Consider the following 16,131-nt stretch of genomic DNA (forward strand, 5'->3'; position numbering starts at 1 on the left):
TACGAAACACTCACATGTTCAAAAATGATTTGCTGATGTGATTATTTTTGAAATAACACAAATTAGTTTGACTGGGGGAAGCTATTATTCATGCTAATGAAAGAAGGCAGAAATGCTGAGAGAAAAGCTGATAGTTCCTTTTATAGAAGCTAGTAATTAAGATACCACACTAAAAAAACCCTGCCAAAACCCAAACACATGATTTTTAGCTTTACGCACAAAGAGCATGCAAGTACAACTCTTTCATGAGTGTATCGAATACTACGTATACCTCCAAACCAGAAAGATGACACTAAATTGCATCAAAGTCAGGAAAAAAGCAAAAATCAACATATGATATCGTGTGCTCTTTTAAATGGACATGTCAAAAACATATCAAATCCTGCAAAATGTAGAATATAAATATGACTAAACAAATACAAAGCCATGGATAAACATATGCTTTATCAAAGTTCAAAATGTGTTCCACAAATGAGTTGAAGAAACACATGCGGACATATGGCAGAAGTGGGATCAGACCTAAAGGAATGAAAAGATTTTAGTTGGTTTAAATGGTAACTGGAGTAAGCCTACATGCTACAACGTAATATTATGCATGCAGTCTGTGAGAAGAGAGCATTGATTAAGGAACTCCAAGAACTTGCCTCTGATCAAAATATTTAATTAATTTACACATATAACAATTGAGAGAGGTGTAATGCCATATGAGTACAGGGAGAAAAAGAAAATCAGAGAAAAGTGAAGTAATTTAGGGTAGCAAACTTCCATTAAAAATTTTGTTCACTGCAAACTTGGGATTCCTTCTTTGTTTTGACAAACAGAAACTAATTTTAACAAAGCAGGATGTGGTTTGCTGGTAGACATTATTAGACTGATATAGTTGGAAAAATTAGACAAGTTTTTGGGTGCACAAACCTGGAAATCAGGCTTGATTGCCTGAAAGTTTGGTAATTTCTTCTTAACATACCAGATATTTAATAAAAGATATTACTTCTTCCAGCAACCCATGTCCCATCTTTGCCCTTAGATCATCATGGCTATGACAAAATACCATTCTGACAAAGGCACAAAGCAATAACATAATTTAATAATAATGCAACAGTTCATTTTACTAATCAGATTAGCTGTTACCCTGTTAGATGTTTGCTTTGGAACATAACATCAAGAAAATGATGAGTTCACCAAGAACAAAACTGGCTCCAGTCCTGTCAACTGACATTTATAAACCAAAATTCAAAAGGCTATTTTCTATATCATTTAAGTGCTCCCTGTTTATGAACATACTCAAGAAGCTTAAAACTTTCTTTTGTTCCTTGGTGTATTGGGTCTAGCTGAGATGGAGTTAATTTTCCCCATAGCAGCCCTCATAGTGCTGTGCTCTGTATTGGTAGCTAGAAAGAGCGTTTAGAGGTGCTAATGCTTGTTTGGAGCAAGAAGTGGAAAAGGGCTAGGAAAGTTATGAATTAAATAAAAGAAGAACCTGGTCACTCTTGTCTCAGTGGAACCAAACCTTGGGGGCTCAAGCATAAATGTAAAACATTTTCAAAAAGCCTTTCCTGATTATTCATGCTCTTACAAATAAATAAACAAAATCTTACATAAAAGAATCAACTCTTCCAGCTAGAAGAAATGGCAGAAGAAAAAGACCTATTTTAATATTTATGTTCTTCCTCCCCTCACCCCTTCTCCACAGATAGGATGGTAGTAAGCTCACAAACGCAAAACTACATCAGAGAGTCACATGTTCTTTTCCAGATGAAAGATTAAACTTTTGAACTCTGTCCCCAGAGAACACAAGCACAAAAGGATTCCCAAACCAATCTACTGTGAATTTGCTTGACACAAGAGCCAACAAACATGGTAATGGAAGAGGCCACCTATGCTGCACCTTCCAGACATTGCTGACTTGCCCCCAAACTACATATGGATGTGGGAAAGAAGAGTGCAGTCCTCAAAAAGCATGCATGAAAAAAACTCTTACAGGTATAACAGTTGCCCAATACAACTTTGAAGATCAGAGCAAGGAATGCAGCATTTCTACTGCAATACTACTACACCTTTCATAAAGAGGTGAGAACTGAATCAACAAATCTGCATGATTCACAGTACCAAAGGCTCTATGGCTGCAGTAGAATCATATTTTATATAATTGTTTACAGGTCTTGGGTTACTGGACCAAACCTGGGAACTCACTGTGCTAAGCTCTGTGCGAGACACGTAATAACAAGGCAGCTTCTGTCTCTGAAAATTAGACAGTGTAAGTTGTGACAAAATGCAACAACTGGATGATACAAGCAAGCTGTCACGTCCTTTGTGCTCTTCTTGCACTTCTGCCAGTACAATCAGCCCTCAGTGTGATGGATGCACCCACTCTGACTGAGTGAACAGTACTTTGGTTCAGGCATCACCAACAAGTAGGCCTGACTGAAATCAGCCTTGTTGTGCAAACCATGAGAACTGTGCTAGGCCATATCTTCTCAGGAACTAAGGAATCTAGGCCATGTCTTATCAGGAGCTAACAGTACCAGCCTGAGCTGGGACTAGACAAAACTACAACTGCTACAGCTGCACACCTGCACATACACCAAAGGGGGGTTTGACTACGAGTCAATCACTTGACACTATAAATATCTGTAGCCCCCTCGAGCCCATTGAGCTCTCCTCTACGGCAGCAGGCTGCACAGCGGCGATCTCCCCCTTGAGCAGGGATGCCTCTCAAGGGTACTCCTCAAGGTTGAGAGACCCCTTACCCAGCATCTGATATCTATAATGAGGTAAGTGACATTTTACATTAGGCCTAAAAGTATATTGTATGCTAGTGACATCTATATATCCAGCTATAGCTTAATTATTAGAAGTGTAGTAAGTAGTAGAGTATTTGACCGCCATCTAATTATCATTTAAATCATCGTTTAAATCATCATTTAAATCACGGTCAAATCACTGTTTAATTACCATTCAATTATTGCTTAACCACCATTTGATTACCATTTAATTTTCATTCAATCATAGATTAATTATAATTTGTTAATCATTTAATCATTAATAAAACCCTTTTAGTTAACCCCACAATGATGACTTCTCTTAATAATTCACCTGCGACACTCAGTTATCTGGGCTGTGGAGATGTTTGGCTCCATAGAGCTAACATGAGTCAGGAAGCAGAATAATTGCATTCACAAGTAATGCACCATGAGGCCTTACCAGCTCATTTAAGTGACATCTCAGGAATCCCTGAACCTCAGAACTCAAGCATTACTGACCTTGCTCTTCACCAGTACTCTCTCACTGTATGTTCTTAGAGCAACATTCAAATATCATTCATAGTTTTGCTTTACCCATTTTACCCCAGCACCAGTTACTGCAGATAATTGAGAACTGACTGTACTTAACATTGAAGATGTGATATGACAGGCCCTTCCTGACTTAACAGGGGTCATGGGAAATTTAGTGATGCACCTTAATGCTAATCAACAGATTACACTAACCTTTAAGTAGCTCTTCTTGTTTTAAAAGTCAAGACAGACACATCAATCTCATAAAATGAATTCCTTAATACCTTTAGAGCACCGACAGCACACACAAATGTGTGTGGCAGAAAACTGAAATCAGATGGTTTACATGGCTAGAGAATATTGTCCTCCAAGGGAAAGGAACTGAATCAATAGTGTTCAGACCAGCATATTAAATTAATTAATTTTCAGCTTACTATATCAAACTGAAAACTATGGTGAACTGATTAAGTCTCAAACATCCCTCCTTCAGGAGAGCCAAGTCCCATCAGAGGGCCAGGGAGGGTGACAGCTGGGGTGGTAGCAGCACCAGTTGCCTGATTTCTATCTGCCGCTGCACATCTGTTAGAGCCCTAAGTGAATCCAGCTGAAACTTAGCTATACACAATATTTTTGTCACTTCCTGACATGTATATACCTTACTGAAAAAGCCAGTATTGTCTATAACCTGTTAGGCCTGGACCACAAATTAAAAGTTCCAAACAGATAAATATTTGACAGAGAATCAGTCTGAGTACAGACAAGTCTGTCAGCCCTCCCAGAAAAATTCCACTATTCAGGATTTCATCAATATTTCCTTTCATAACTCGGCCCCAGTCTTGCAACTTTTTTGATTAAGTTTATGTCCTGGTTTCGGCTGGGACAGAGTTAACTCTCTTCTTAGTAGCTGGTACAGTGCTGTGTTTTGGATTTAGTGTGAGAATAATGTTGATAACATGCTGATGTTTTAGTTGTTGCTAAGTAGTGCTTATCTTAAGCCAAGGACTTTTCAGTTTCCCATGCTCTGCCAGCAAGCAGGTGTGCAAGAAGCTGGGAGGGAGCATAGCCGGGGCAGCTGACCCGAACTAGCCAAAGGGGTATTCCATACCATGGAACGTCATGCCCAGTATATAAACAGGGGGAGTTGGCCGGGAGGCGCAGATCGCGGTTCGGGAACTAACTGGGCATTGGTCAGCGGGTGGTGAGCATTTGCATTGTGCATCACTGGGGTTTTTTTTTCTCCCCCCCCTTCCTTTTTTTGATTATATTCCTTTTCATTACTATTATTATTATTATATTTCATTATTACTATTGTTAGTATTATATTTTACTTTAGTTATTAAACTGTTCTTATCTCAACCCACGAGTTTTACTTTTTTTTTCCTTTCCTCCTCCTCACCCCACTGGGAGGGGGAGGGGGAAGCGGCTGCGTGGTGCTTAGTTGCTGACTGGGGTTAAACCACGACAGCCCTTTTGGCGCCCAACGTGGGGCTCGAAGGGTTGAGATAACAACGGATCTGATCAGAGTGTGTTAAAAGAAACTTGTTATAAGTATTCATTGTATTGGTTTGATAGTTACTGGTTACAATGTGGGTTCTTTTGCTCTCAAAGTTGGTGTTGTGGTTCTTGAAATTGCGTTATGTAATGCCCTACTTGCAGTATATGCTCCCTGTTGTGCTGTTTATCATCTGTGGGAACCGGGCTAGAGTTATCACGTTGTTGTTTGTAACACTGGTTTATGATATGATAGAAGTGCAAGCCGTGAAACTAATCGGGTGTTTGTACTTGGCATTGTTGTCACCTCTGTACTTCGGGAGCCGCCTATGGGAGACTATTAATAATTGTACCTTTTACCTTTTCTCCTCTGGGAGCCAATCTATGGAGGAGACATCTCCGTACTTCAGGTGCTATCTCCTAGAGAATATTAATAATTGCACTTTCTACCTTTTCTCCTCGGGGAGCCAACCTATTGGGGAGACATCTTCCCACATCTTCCTTTTCTCTGCCAGGTTAATTACAATAGCATTGGAGGAGTTTGTAAATTTTGAATATCCTTGGGATGTTGAACTCAGCATGGTCCTATTGCTAGGAATGAGCCTGTTCCTGAATGTGATTCAGATCTTGTCTAGGGTTAAACAACTATTTAAAAATACCACCCAGAGATCAGCTCCCACAACTGCAGCTACTCCAACCCTGGTGACAGGCACTGCAGCTACTCAAACTCTGGCGACAGGCACTGCAGCTACTCAAACCCCAGCGACAAGCAGTGTGGCTACTCAAACTCTGGCGACAGGCACTGCAGCTACTCTAATCCCTATGACAAGCACTGTGGCTACTCAAACCCCAGCAACAGGCACTGTGGCTATTCAAACCTTGGCGATGGATGATGCAGCTGAACTAGAGAATCAACTGGTGCCAATATCAGTCACCCCTATACAGAAGAAGAAATATACAAAAAAATCACTTCGCTTAGCGAAGGATGAAGGTGAACCAGGGTCATCACGAGAACAGGAGGAAGAGGCAGAACCGGAGATAATCACCCGATCCCTATCCCCGAGTGAGCTGCGAGATATGCGAAAAGACTTCAGCCGTCATCCAGGCGAGCACATTATCACCTGGCTGCTTCGATGCTGGGATAATGGGGCTGGTAGCTTGGAATTAGAGGGTAAGGAAGCCAAGCAGTTGGGATCCCTTTCTAGGGAAGGGGGCATTGACAAGGCGATTGGAAAAAAGACACAAGCCCTCAGCCTCTGGAGGCGACTTCTATCGGGCGTGAGGGAAAGGTACCCCTTCAAGGAAGATGTTGTATGATGTCACCCAGGCAAGTGGACCACCGTGGAGAGAGGTATCCAGTACCTGAGGGAATTAGCCGTGCGGGAGATGGTTTATTATGACCCAGACGATGGGCAGTTACCCACAGATCCAGATGAAGTCCAATGCGCACGACCCATGTGGAGGAAGTTTGTACGAAGTGCACCATCTTCGTATGCCAGTGCATTGGCAGTAATGGACTGGAAAGACAAGGAGGGACCAACAGTAGATGAATTGCCTTGCCAACTTCGGCAATACGAAGAAAGTCTCACTTCTTCCCTCGTCATGGCTGTGGAGAAACTGCCAGACATAATAGCCGAGAAATGGTCCCAAGAGTTCCAGCGATTTGAGGATAAGTTCTGCCGCCCACCTGTACGGACCAATACCTCAGCTATTAGGAGAAGGTATTCTTCTGGGCAAGAGAGAGAAGATAGAAGGTATATACCACGGGGTACCCTGTGGTTTTACCTGCTTGACCACGGAGAGGATATGAGGAAGTGGGATGGAAAACCTACCTCGGTCCTAGATGCACGGATACATGAATTGCGAGGAAAAACAACCACAAATGAGGGTTCTTCCAGGAAAATTGCTGCTTCAGCCTCCAGTGAGCACTGCGAGCGGTGTGGCAGAAAGAGTGGAAGGGCTGATCTTACTCCTGATTCTATGAGAAGGAATTCTAATCCATTTTTACAACAAGTGAGTGGAGAATCCTATGACCAGGACTAGAGGGGCCCTGCCTCCAGCCAGGTGGAGGAGAGGGACAACCGGGTTTACTGGACTGTGTGGATCCGATGGCCTGGCACATCAGATCCACAGGAGTATAAAGCTCTAGTGGACACCGGTGCACAGTGTACTCTAATGCCATCAAGCTATAAAGGGGTAGAACCTATTTGTATTTCTGGGGTGACAGGGGGATCCCAACAGCTAACTGTATTGGAGGCTGAAATAAGCCTAACTGGGAATGAGTGGCAAAAACACTCCATTGTGACTGGTCCGGAGGCCCCATGCATCCTTGGCATAGATTATCTCAGGAGAGGGTATTTCAAGGACCCGAAAGGGTACCGGTGGGCCTTTGGTATAGCTGCCTTGGAGACGGAGGGAATTGAACAGTTGTCCACCTTGCCCGGTCTCTCTGAGGACCTTTCTGTTGTGGGGTTGCTGAGGGTCGAAGAACAACAGGTGTCGATCGCTACTACAAGGGTGCACCGGCGACAATATCGCACCAACTGAGACTCCCTGATTCCCATCCATAACCTGATTCGTCAACTGGAGAGCCAAGGAGTGATCAGCAGGACTCGCTCACCTTTTAACAGCCCCATATGGCCAGTGCGAAAGTCTAATGGAGAATGGAGACTAACAGTGGACTATCGTGGCCTGAATGAAGTCACGCCGCCGCTGAGTGCTGCCGTGCCAGACATGCTAGAACTTCAATATGAACTGGAGTCAAAGGCAGCCAAGTGGTATGCCACAAGTGATATCGCTAATGCATTTTTCTCAATCCCTTTGGCAGCAGAGTGCCGGCCACAGTTTGCTTTCACTTGGAGGGGCGTCCAGTACACCTGGAATCGACTGCCCCGGGGTGGAAACACAGCCCCACCATTTGCCATGGACTAATCCAGAATGCACTGGAAAAAGGCGGAGCTCCAGAACACCTGCAATACATTGATGACATCATCGAATAGGGCAACACAGCAGAAGAAGTTTTTGAGAAAGGGGAGAAAATAATCCAAATCCTTCTGAAAGCTGGTTTTGCCATAAAACAGAGTAAGGTGAAGGGACCTGCACAGAAGATTCAGTTTTTAGGAATAAAATGGCAAGATGGACATCGTCACATCCCAATGGATGTGATCAACAAAATAGCAGCTATGTCTCCACCGACTAGTAAACAGGAAACACAAGCTTTCTTAGGTGTTGTAGGTTTTTGGAGAATGCATATTCCAAATTATAGTCTGATTGTAAGCCCTCTCTATCAAGTGACCCAGAAGAGGAACGATTTTAAATGGGGCCCTGAGCAACAACAAGCCTTTGAACAGATTAAACGGGAGATAGTTCATGCAGTAGCCCTTGGGCCAGTCTGGGCAGGACCAGATGTGAAAAATGTGCTCTACACCGCAGCCGGGGAGAATGGCCCTACCTGGAGTCTCTGGCAGAAAGCACCAGGGGAGACCCGAGGTCGACCTCTACGGTTTTGGAGTGGGGGATATCGAGGATCTGAGGCCCGCTATACTCCACCTGAAAAGGAGATATTAGCAGCATATGAAGGAGTTTGAGCTGCTTCAGAAGTGGTTGGTACTGAAACAAAGCTCCTATTAGCACCCCGACTGCCAGTGCTAGGCTGGATGTTCAAAGGGAAGGTCCCTTCTACACATCATGCAACTGATGCTACATGGAGTAGTGGGTTGCACTGATCACACAACAAAGTCGAATTGGAAACCCCAGTCACCCAGGAATTTTGGAAGTGCTCACAGACTGGCCAGAAGGCAAAGATGTTGGAATATCGCCAGAGGAGGAGGTAACGCGTGCTGAAGAGGCCCCACTGTACAATAAATTGCCAGAAAATGAGAGGCAATATGCCCTGTTTACTGATGGGTCCTGTCGCATTGTAGGAAAGCATCGGAGGTGGAAGGCAGCTGTATGGAGTCCTGTACGACAAGTTGCAGAAACTGCAGAAGGAGAAGGTGAATCGAGTCAGTTTGCAGAGGTGAAAGCCATCCAGCTGGCTTTAGACATTGCTGAACGAGAAAAATGGCCAATACTTTATCTCTATACTGACTCATGGATGGTGGCAAATGCTCTGTGGGGGTAGTTGCAGCAATGGAAGCGGAGTAACTGGCAATGCAGAGGTAAACCCATCTGGGCTGCCGCATTGTGGCAAGATATTGCTGCCCGGCTAGAGAACCTGGTTGTGAAAGTATGTCATGTAGATGCCCACGTACCTAAGAGTCAGGCCACTGAAGAACATCAAAACAATCAACAGGTAGACAAGGCTGCTAGGATTGAAGTAGCTCAGGTGGATCTGGATTGGCAACATAAGGGTGAATTATTTATGGTTCAATGGGCCCATGACACCTCAGGTCATCAGGGAAGAGATGCAACATATAGATGGGCTCGTGATCGAGGGGTGGACCTGACCATGGACACTATCGCACAGGTTATCCATGAATGTGAAACATGCACTGCAATTAAGCAAGCCAAGCAGTTAAAGCCTCTTTGGTATGGAGGATGATGGCTGAAATACAAATATGGGGAGGCCTGGCAGATTGACTATATCACACTCCCACGAACCCGCCAAGGCAAGCGCCATGTGCTTACAATGGTGGAAGCAACCACCGGCTGGCTGGAAACATATCCCGTGCCACTGCCCGGAACACTCTCCTGGGCCTTGAAAAACAAGTCTTATGGTGACATGGCACCCCAGAAAGAATTGAGTCAGACAATGGGACTCACTTCCGGAACAACCTCATAGACACCTGGGCCAAAGAGCATGGCATTGAGTGGGTGTATCACGTCCCCTCTCATGCACCAGCCTCTGGGAAAATCGAGCGATACAATGGGTTGTTAAAGACTACATTGAGAGCAATGGGTGGTGGGACCTTCAAACATTGGGATACACATCTAGCAAAGGCCACCTGGTTAGTCAACACCAGAGGATCTGCCAATCGCACTGGCCCTGCCCAATCAGAACTTTTACGTACTGTAGAAGGGGATAAAGTCCCTGTGGTGCACATAAAAAATATGCTAGGGAAAACAGTCTGGGTTACTCCTGCCTCAGGCAAAGGCAAACCCATTCGTGGGATTGCTTTTGCTCAAGGACCTGGGTGCACTTGGTGGGTGATGCGGAAGGATGGGGAAGTCTGATGTGTGCCTCAAGGGGATTTGATTTTAGGTGAGAACAGCCAATAGGTTAAATTGTATGATATTAATTGCTATATAATCTTGCCACTGTATGTCATCATTATTTTAATTGTTATATGCTATATCTATGGTATTACAGTAAGAATTACTTAGATTAATGAAGAATGAACTTTGACAAAACTGAGTGAAGTGCAGTAGTGATGGAACCAGGACTGACTTCAGCATGCAACAATCCAGCACCACACACCATCCTCCTGCTGCGCCCAATGTCACCTGCCTGCCACATCACACCGAAGCCCAATCCTGTTCTGCTGACTGAGCGGACTTTGCATCATCCCTCCTGCTCAGACAGACTGTTACAAGAGATGGAGCTCAAAGTCATGGACTGAATGAACTCAACAGACATTTGATAGAGATGGCCCATAGACCATGGGAATGATATCTGTGTGTATATATTAAAAGACAGGAAAAGTGATGGTGATTAATTGGAAATGTATCAGAAAGTGTGGGATCTGGGCATAATGTAAATGGTATAGAATAAGGGGTGGATATTGTCCTGGTTTCAGCTGGGACAGAGTTAACTCTCTTTTTAGTAGCTGGTACAGTGCTGTGTTTTGGATTTAGTGTGAGAATGATGTTGATAACACTCTGATGTTTTAGTTGTTGCTAAGCAGTGCTTATCTTAAGCCAAGGACTTTTCAGTTTCCCATGCTCTGCCAGCAAGCAGGTGTGCAAGAAGCTGGGAGGGAGCATAGCCAGGGCAGCTGACCCGAACTAGCCAAAGGGGTATTCCATACCATGGAATGTCATGCCCAGTATCTAAACAGGGGGGAGTTGGCCGGGAGGTGCGGATCGTGGCTCGGGAACTAACTGGGCATCGGTCAGCGGGTGGTGAGCAATTGCATTGTGCATCACTGTTTTTTTTCCTTTCCCCCCCCCTTCCTTTTTTTGATTATATTCCTTTTCATTACTATTATTATTATTATATTTCATTATTACTATTGTTAGTATTATATTTTACTTTAGTTATTAAACTGTTCTTATCTCAACCCACGAGTTTTACTTTTTTTTTTCCTTTCCTCCTCCTCACCCCACTGGGAGGGGGGAGGGGGAAGCGGCTGTGTGGTGCTTAGTTGCTGACTGGGGTTAAACCACGACAGTTTAGCACATTCCCACATATGCATCTAGTATCAGAAACGCCATGTACTTGAGTAATAATACTTAAAACCCATTAGTTTCCCATGGAATGTTGCCATAGACTGCCTACATTATATGCAACCATAAATGTTTTTCATCTAAGAGTTCTGCTGCTCCTCATTCTCTCATTTTGCCGTCTCGCCTGTCCAACCTCCTAGCACACATACAGAGAGCTCCACAGATTTCTGGCCCCATAATAAAACATAGCACATAATAAAACATTACATAGATATCATTTGCTATTTGCATTGTTCAGACAGTACTTCTGTAAAATTTTTCAAATTTTTAAAATTTTATATTATTTTGAATCCTTAAAATTCAGGGGAGTTTTGGATCAAGCAAGCTTGCTCTTCTCTTATGGCTGTAGCTTTTCCTACTCAAAGATATGCAAGCCATTGGTAGATTGTAGGTCCCCTCCAACTGGAACTATTCTATTTTATTCTAAGAGTATTAGAATGTTAAACCCAAAATAAGTTCAATAATCTTTTAGAGAGAGTCATATGAAGAGTTTTTGCTTCCTACTGGAAAATCTATCTAAACAGACGGAGACTCAGTTTTAGATATTATTCAGCATAGTTCTTCCTTGAAAAAATATCTTTGTCTCTTTTTCTCTGTTAGGACAGAATATTTGCAGGAGGCATTTTGAATTCCAACCTATCTATCTCAATCATACATGCATAGCTAGATAATTTTGTGTGTGTGGTTTTTTTACCTTATGTGGAAAGTTAGAAGATAGTTCTCAGTCAAAAGCTAGAAAAAACCAAAGATTCATTTTACCGTTAGATTAGTTTGACGTCAAGTTTGTAAATATATGGTGTCACTTTCTGTCTGTGAAAGATTAAAAATCTGTCAATGTCCTGGTTTCGGCTAGGATAGAGTTAATTTTCTTCCTAGTAGCTGGTATAGTGCAGTGTTTTGGATTTAGTGTGAGAATAATGTTGATAACACACTGATGTTTTTAGTTGTTGCTAAGCAGTGTTTGTACTAAGTCAAGGATTTTTCAGCTTCTCATGCCCAGCCAGCAAGAAGGCTGGAGGGGCACAAGAAGCTGGGAGGGGACACCGCCAGGACAGCTGACCCAAACTGGCCAAAGGGGTATTCCATACCATATGACATCATGCCCAGTATATAAACTGAGGGGAGTTGGCTGGGAGGGGCGGATCGCGGCTCGGGAACTAACTGGGCATCGGTCGGCGAGTGGTGAGCAATTGCCTTGTGCATCACTTGTTTTGTATAGTCTAATTCTTTTAGTATTATTATTGTCATATTATTATTATTATCATAATCATCATTATTTTTCCTTCCTTTCTGTCCTATTAAACTGTCTTTATCTCAACCCACGAGGTTTTTTTTTTCCAATTCTCTCCCTCATCCCACTGGGGGAGGGGGAGTGAGCGAGCAGCTGCGTGGTGCTTAGTTGCCGGCTGGGGTTAAACCACGACAGTCAAACAGCAAACATTTCTTGCATGGGTTAATGAACCATGGTGGTACATGTAACAGGAACGCACGTAGAAGCAGGCACAAAAAGACTGAAGAAAGCTGCAAAGTAAAGGAAAATCAGGTGTATGTATTTCTTCTTTGCATATAGCTGAGACAAATTTCAAATCATTTGTCTTGAGGTAATTAGCAGAGACAATTTTTTACTATTATTAGAGACTGTAGATATGGATGTAATTACAGGCAGATAAAAATGAGACCTTATGATTGGAATAACATTTCCTTTTGTTTGAGTAGTAAAACAGAAAAAAGCTGTTTTTCACCTTTACAGTCCTTCAACATGTAGTCCTCCCTACTGATGATTTTGATAGGTGTTTTCATAAAATTCCTTAGTCTTTGTGGTCATCATACCTTTCTAGAAATCTAATTGCATATTACAGTTAAAAATTCCACTTCACCATCATAGAATCATAGAATCATAGAATAATTTAGGTTGGAAAAGACCCTTAAGATCATTGAGTCCAACCATAAACCTAACACTGCCAAGTCCACCACTAAACCATGTCCCTAAGTACCACATCTACACATCTTTTCATCATTTAATTTTCACTTAAAGTACATTCCACAGTATGCTTTATCAAAAAGCATGATATCTTGCTGCTCAGACTCATCTAACATAGTATAGCTTCACCATTTTAATTACCTCAGCTTTAAAAAACTTTACTTGGGGCTTTGACAGATTTTACATAAAAACCAGCTCTTGATATCCAGCTAATATCAATTCTTATTTACTTACCAGTACAATGGTCAATTTTTTATAGATAAAAATGACTGAAATAATAAGCAGTTCAGGTGATAATACAAAGTCATCTTCATTTTCACTGTCCTTCATACTTGAAGAACTGGCCCTGAACAACTTTGGCACCTGTAAAACACTCAAAGGGCAATAAAGTATACTTACTACCGACACAGTTTCAGCATTATGTGATTTGTGCTAAGTCATGCTGTGGAGGAAAAAATCACCAGACTTTAAAAGCACTTGAATGTATCTTTTCTTTTAAAGTTCAGTGCATTTTCTAACCTCTGTTGTCATGTTTTCAAAACTGCAATGAACAAGAAATTAGTTTGTTTGTTTCTAAAAAGCCAGTGCACTACTGTCTATGCTCATAATAGTTGAATAAATAAAAAACAAAAACACATCCAAACAAAACACCACAAGAAAACAATACAACATTTAAATAAATGTTTGGGATAAACTCCAAATTTAGCTTCTCCCAAAATTAAGCATTTACTTTATTTCCACGTGTACAGCCTCACAGAGGAAGAGATGCAGAGCTGCTGCAGTACAAGGAGTAGATCATTAAGGAATCAGAAGAAAAGAGATTATGGGGAAAATTGTGGTCTCTGTTACCTTCTCAAATATGCCATGTACACTGTTGCTGAATCACAAGTCTGTCTTATTGACAACAAGAATTTGTGAGTCTGTACTCATAAAAACATAGTATTTTGATTTTCAACATTTATTTTTTGAAATATATTTGCAAGTAAGAAGTTCAAATTAATTAGAATGTTTTTTTTTAAATGCCATTTTCCATGTTTTTCCTTTTTTAAGGCAAATTAGTGAAATAAACATGATTTGAAATGTTACAAAACATGTTTACATTACATAAATATGCTTCTACACTGCCACAACAAAGCTCAAGATATCCCAGAGCAGTGAACCATTGCAGGGTTCAATTTTTTTTCACAAGTTCTGCCAAATTTGCATGTTCACAATTTCAGACCTTGCAGACACAATGTCTTTTCTTTAGCTGCCTTCCATTGTTTCTGCAATACACAAGAGGGAGCTATTGTTTACAGCAGCTTTCCAATGCTCAGTTTTTGTTGAAAGTATACTCTGTGCTTAAGCTTTCCTTAGTATCAAATTTGCTCTTTCAATTGACTGATAAATGTATATTGCAAAGTTAAAAAAAACACTGACAGTCTTGGTCATACATAATGTAGGCATAGATCTAAGAAATGCGTTATAACACCAGTGCGTAATGCCTCAGACTTAAACACTAGTCAGGCTTCCAGTTGGTCGGTGAAATCCATGTATCTATTACTTTAGGTACCAGGACTCCCTGTATAACATGTAGGGATCTCCAAGAGTGAGATTCACAAACAGCAGCATTCCGAGCAGAGAGCTGCAAAAGCTACTCAATATGAAATGAAGAAAAAGATCATCCAGGACAAACATGGCTTGCTCTTGGCAATAGAAAGGAATTAATCTCCGATTAACATTCACAACTCTCTGTCCTCTCCTGGGGATAGGTACATACACCAGCCTTTTTTCACAGTGTGTAGTACTAGGATGAGGTGGTGGTGACTGTCCCTGAGAATTCAATTTCTTCAGGATTGGAAGGCTCAGGTAAGAAAGGCACATTCAAGTCTCTTCTCTGACTGAGGCTGGACTTCAATTGATTTTGTGAAAGGGAGAGACCTGGGGAAGGTCTAAAAAAACCTCAGAAAAAGACAGAGAATGAAAACTTGACTGCAGTGAAGTAGATATGAATAATAAAAGATAAACTGACCAGATTTTATGTAAAGAATCTAAAGCTTAGGTATACTTTCTGCATTGCTGTGGTGGGTTGACTCCCCTCTCTTGGGGGATGGGGAGAAAAATAGAAGGAAGACGAAAAGACTCGTGGATCAAGATAATGACAACTTAATAAGAAAAGCAAAAGCTGCGCACGCAAACAAAGCAAAAAGAGGTATTCATTCCCTACTTCCCATCAGCAGGCAGATGTCCAGCCACTTCCTGGGAAGCAGGACCTCAGCACACGTAAAGGTTGCTTGGGAAGACAAACACCATAACCACAAATGTCCCCCTTCCTCCTCCTTTCCCCCAGTTTTTTTTTTCCTACTCAAAGATATGCAAGCCATCGGTAGATTATTTTTTTTTTTTACAGCCTCAAGGATGATTCTCTTCTAGTTTTGTTTATAAAGAAAACCAAAGGATCTGAAAAAACATTGTCCTTAAGATTACCATTAACTTTTTGCCTCAGTTTGAAGGTCTGACCTTACCAAGTGTGCAATCACTGTAAGACACCCTCAGCTGTCACCTTTTTTTTCATATGTAAAAACCCAATTTACCCAACTGAAGTTATCACACAATTAAAATCACATTCTACTGTGCTAGTTCTACAGCAATAATTGCACTTGCACACAAAATATTTTGCTATCGGTCCTCTTTAACTGTCAGATACCAAAACCTGGTAAGGGAAAGGAAACAGCATGGGTTCTGCCATACAGTGAAGCAACTGCTGCTATTTGCACAACCCAGCACAGCAATACAGTAGCAAAATCAATAACCCTGCATGGTTATGGGATGGATGAGGAGCCAAGTAAGAGCTTATGGGTTAGGATTAAAGAGAGGACAGGTAAAGGTGGCATTGTAGTGGGTGTCTGCTATAGGCCACCTGACCAGGAAGAACAAGCGGATGAGGCCCTCTGCAGACAGATAGGAGCAGCCTCACTTTCACAGGCCCTGGTCCTCAAGAGGGACTTCAACCACCCT

Source organism: Gymnogyps californianus, unplaced genomic scaffold, assembly GCF_018139145.2.
Source record: "Gymnogyps californianus isolate 813 unplaced genomic scaffold, ASM1813914v2 HiC_scaffold_76, whole genome shotgun sequence".
Taxonomy (NCBI): domain Eukaryota; kingdom Metazoa; phylum Chordata; class Aves; order Accipitriformes; family Cathartidae; genus Gymnogyps; species Gymnogyps californianus.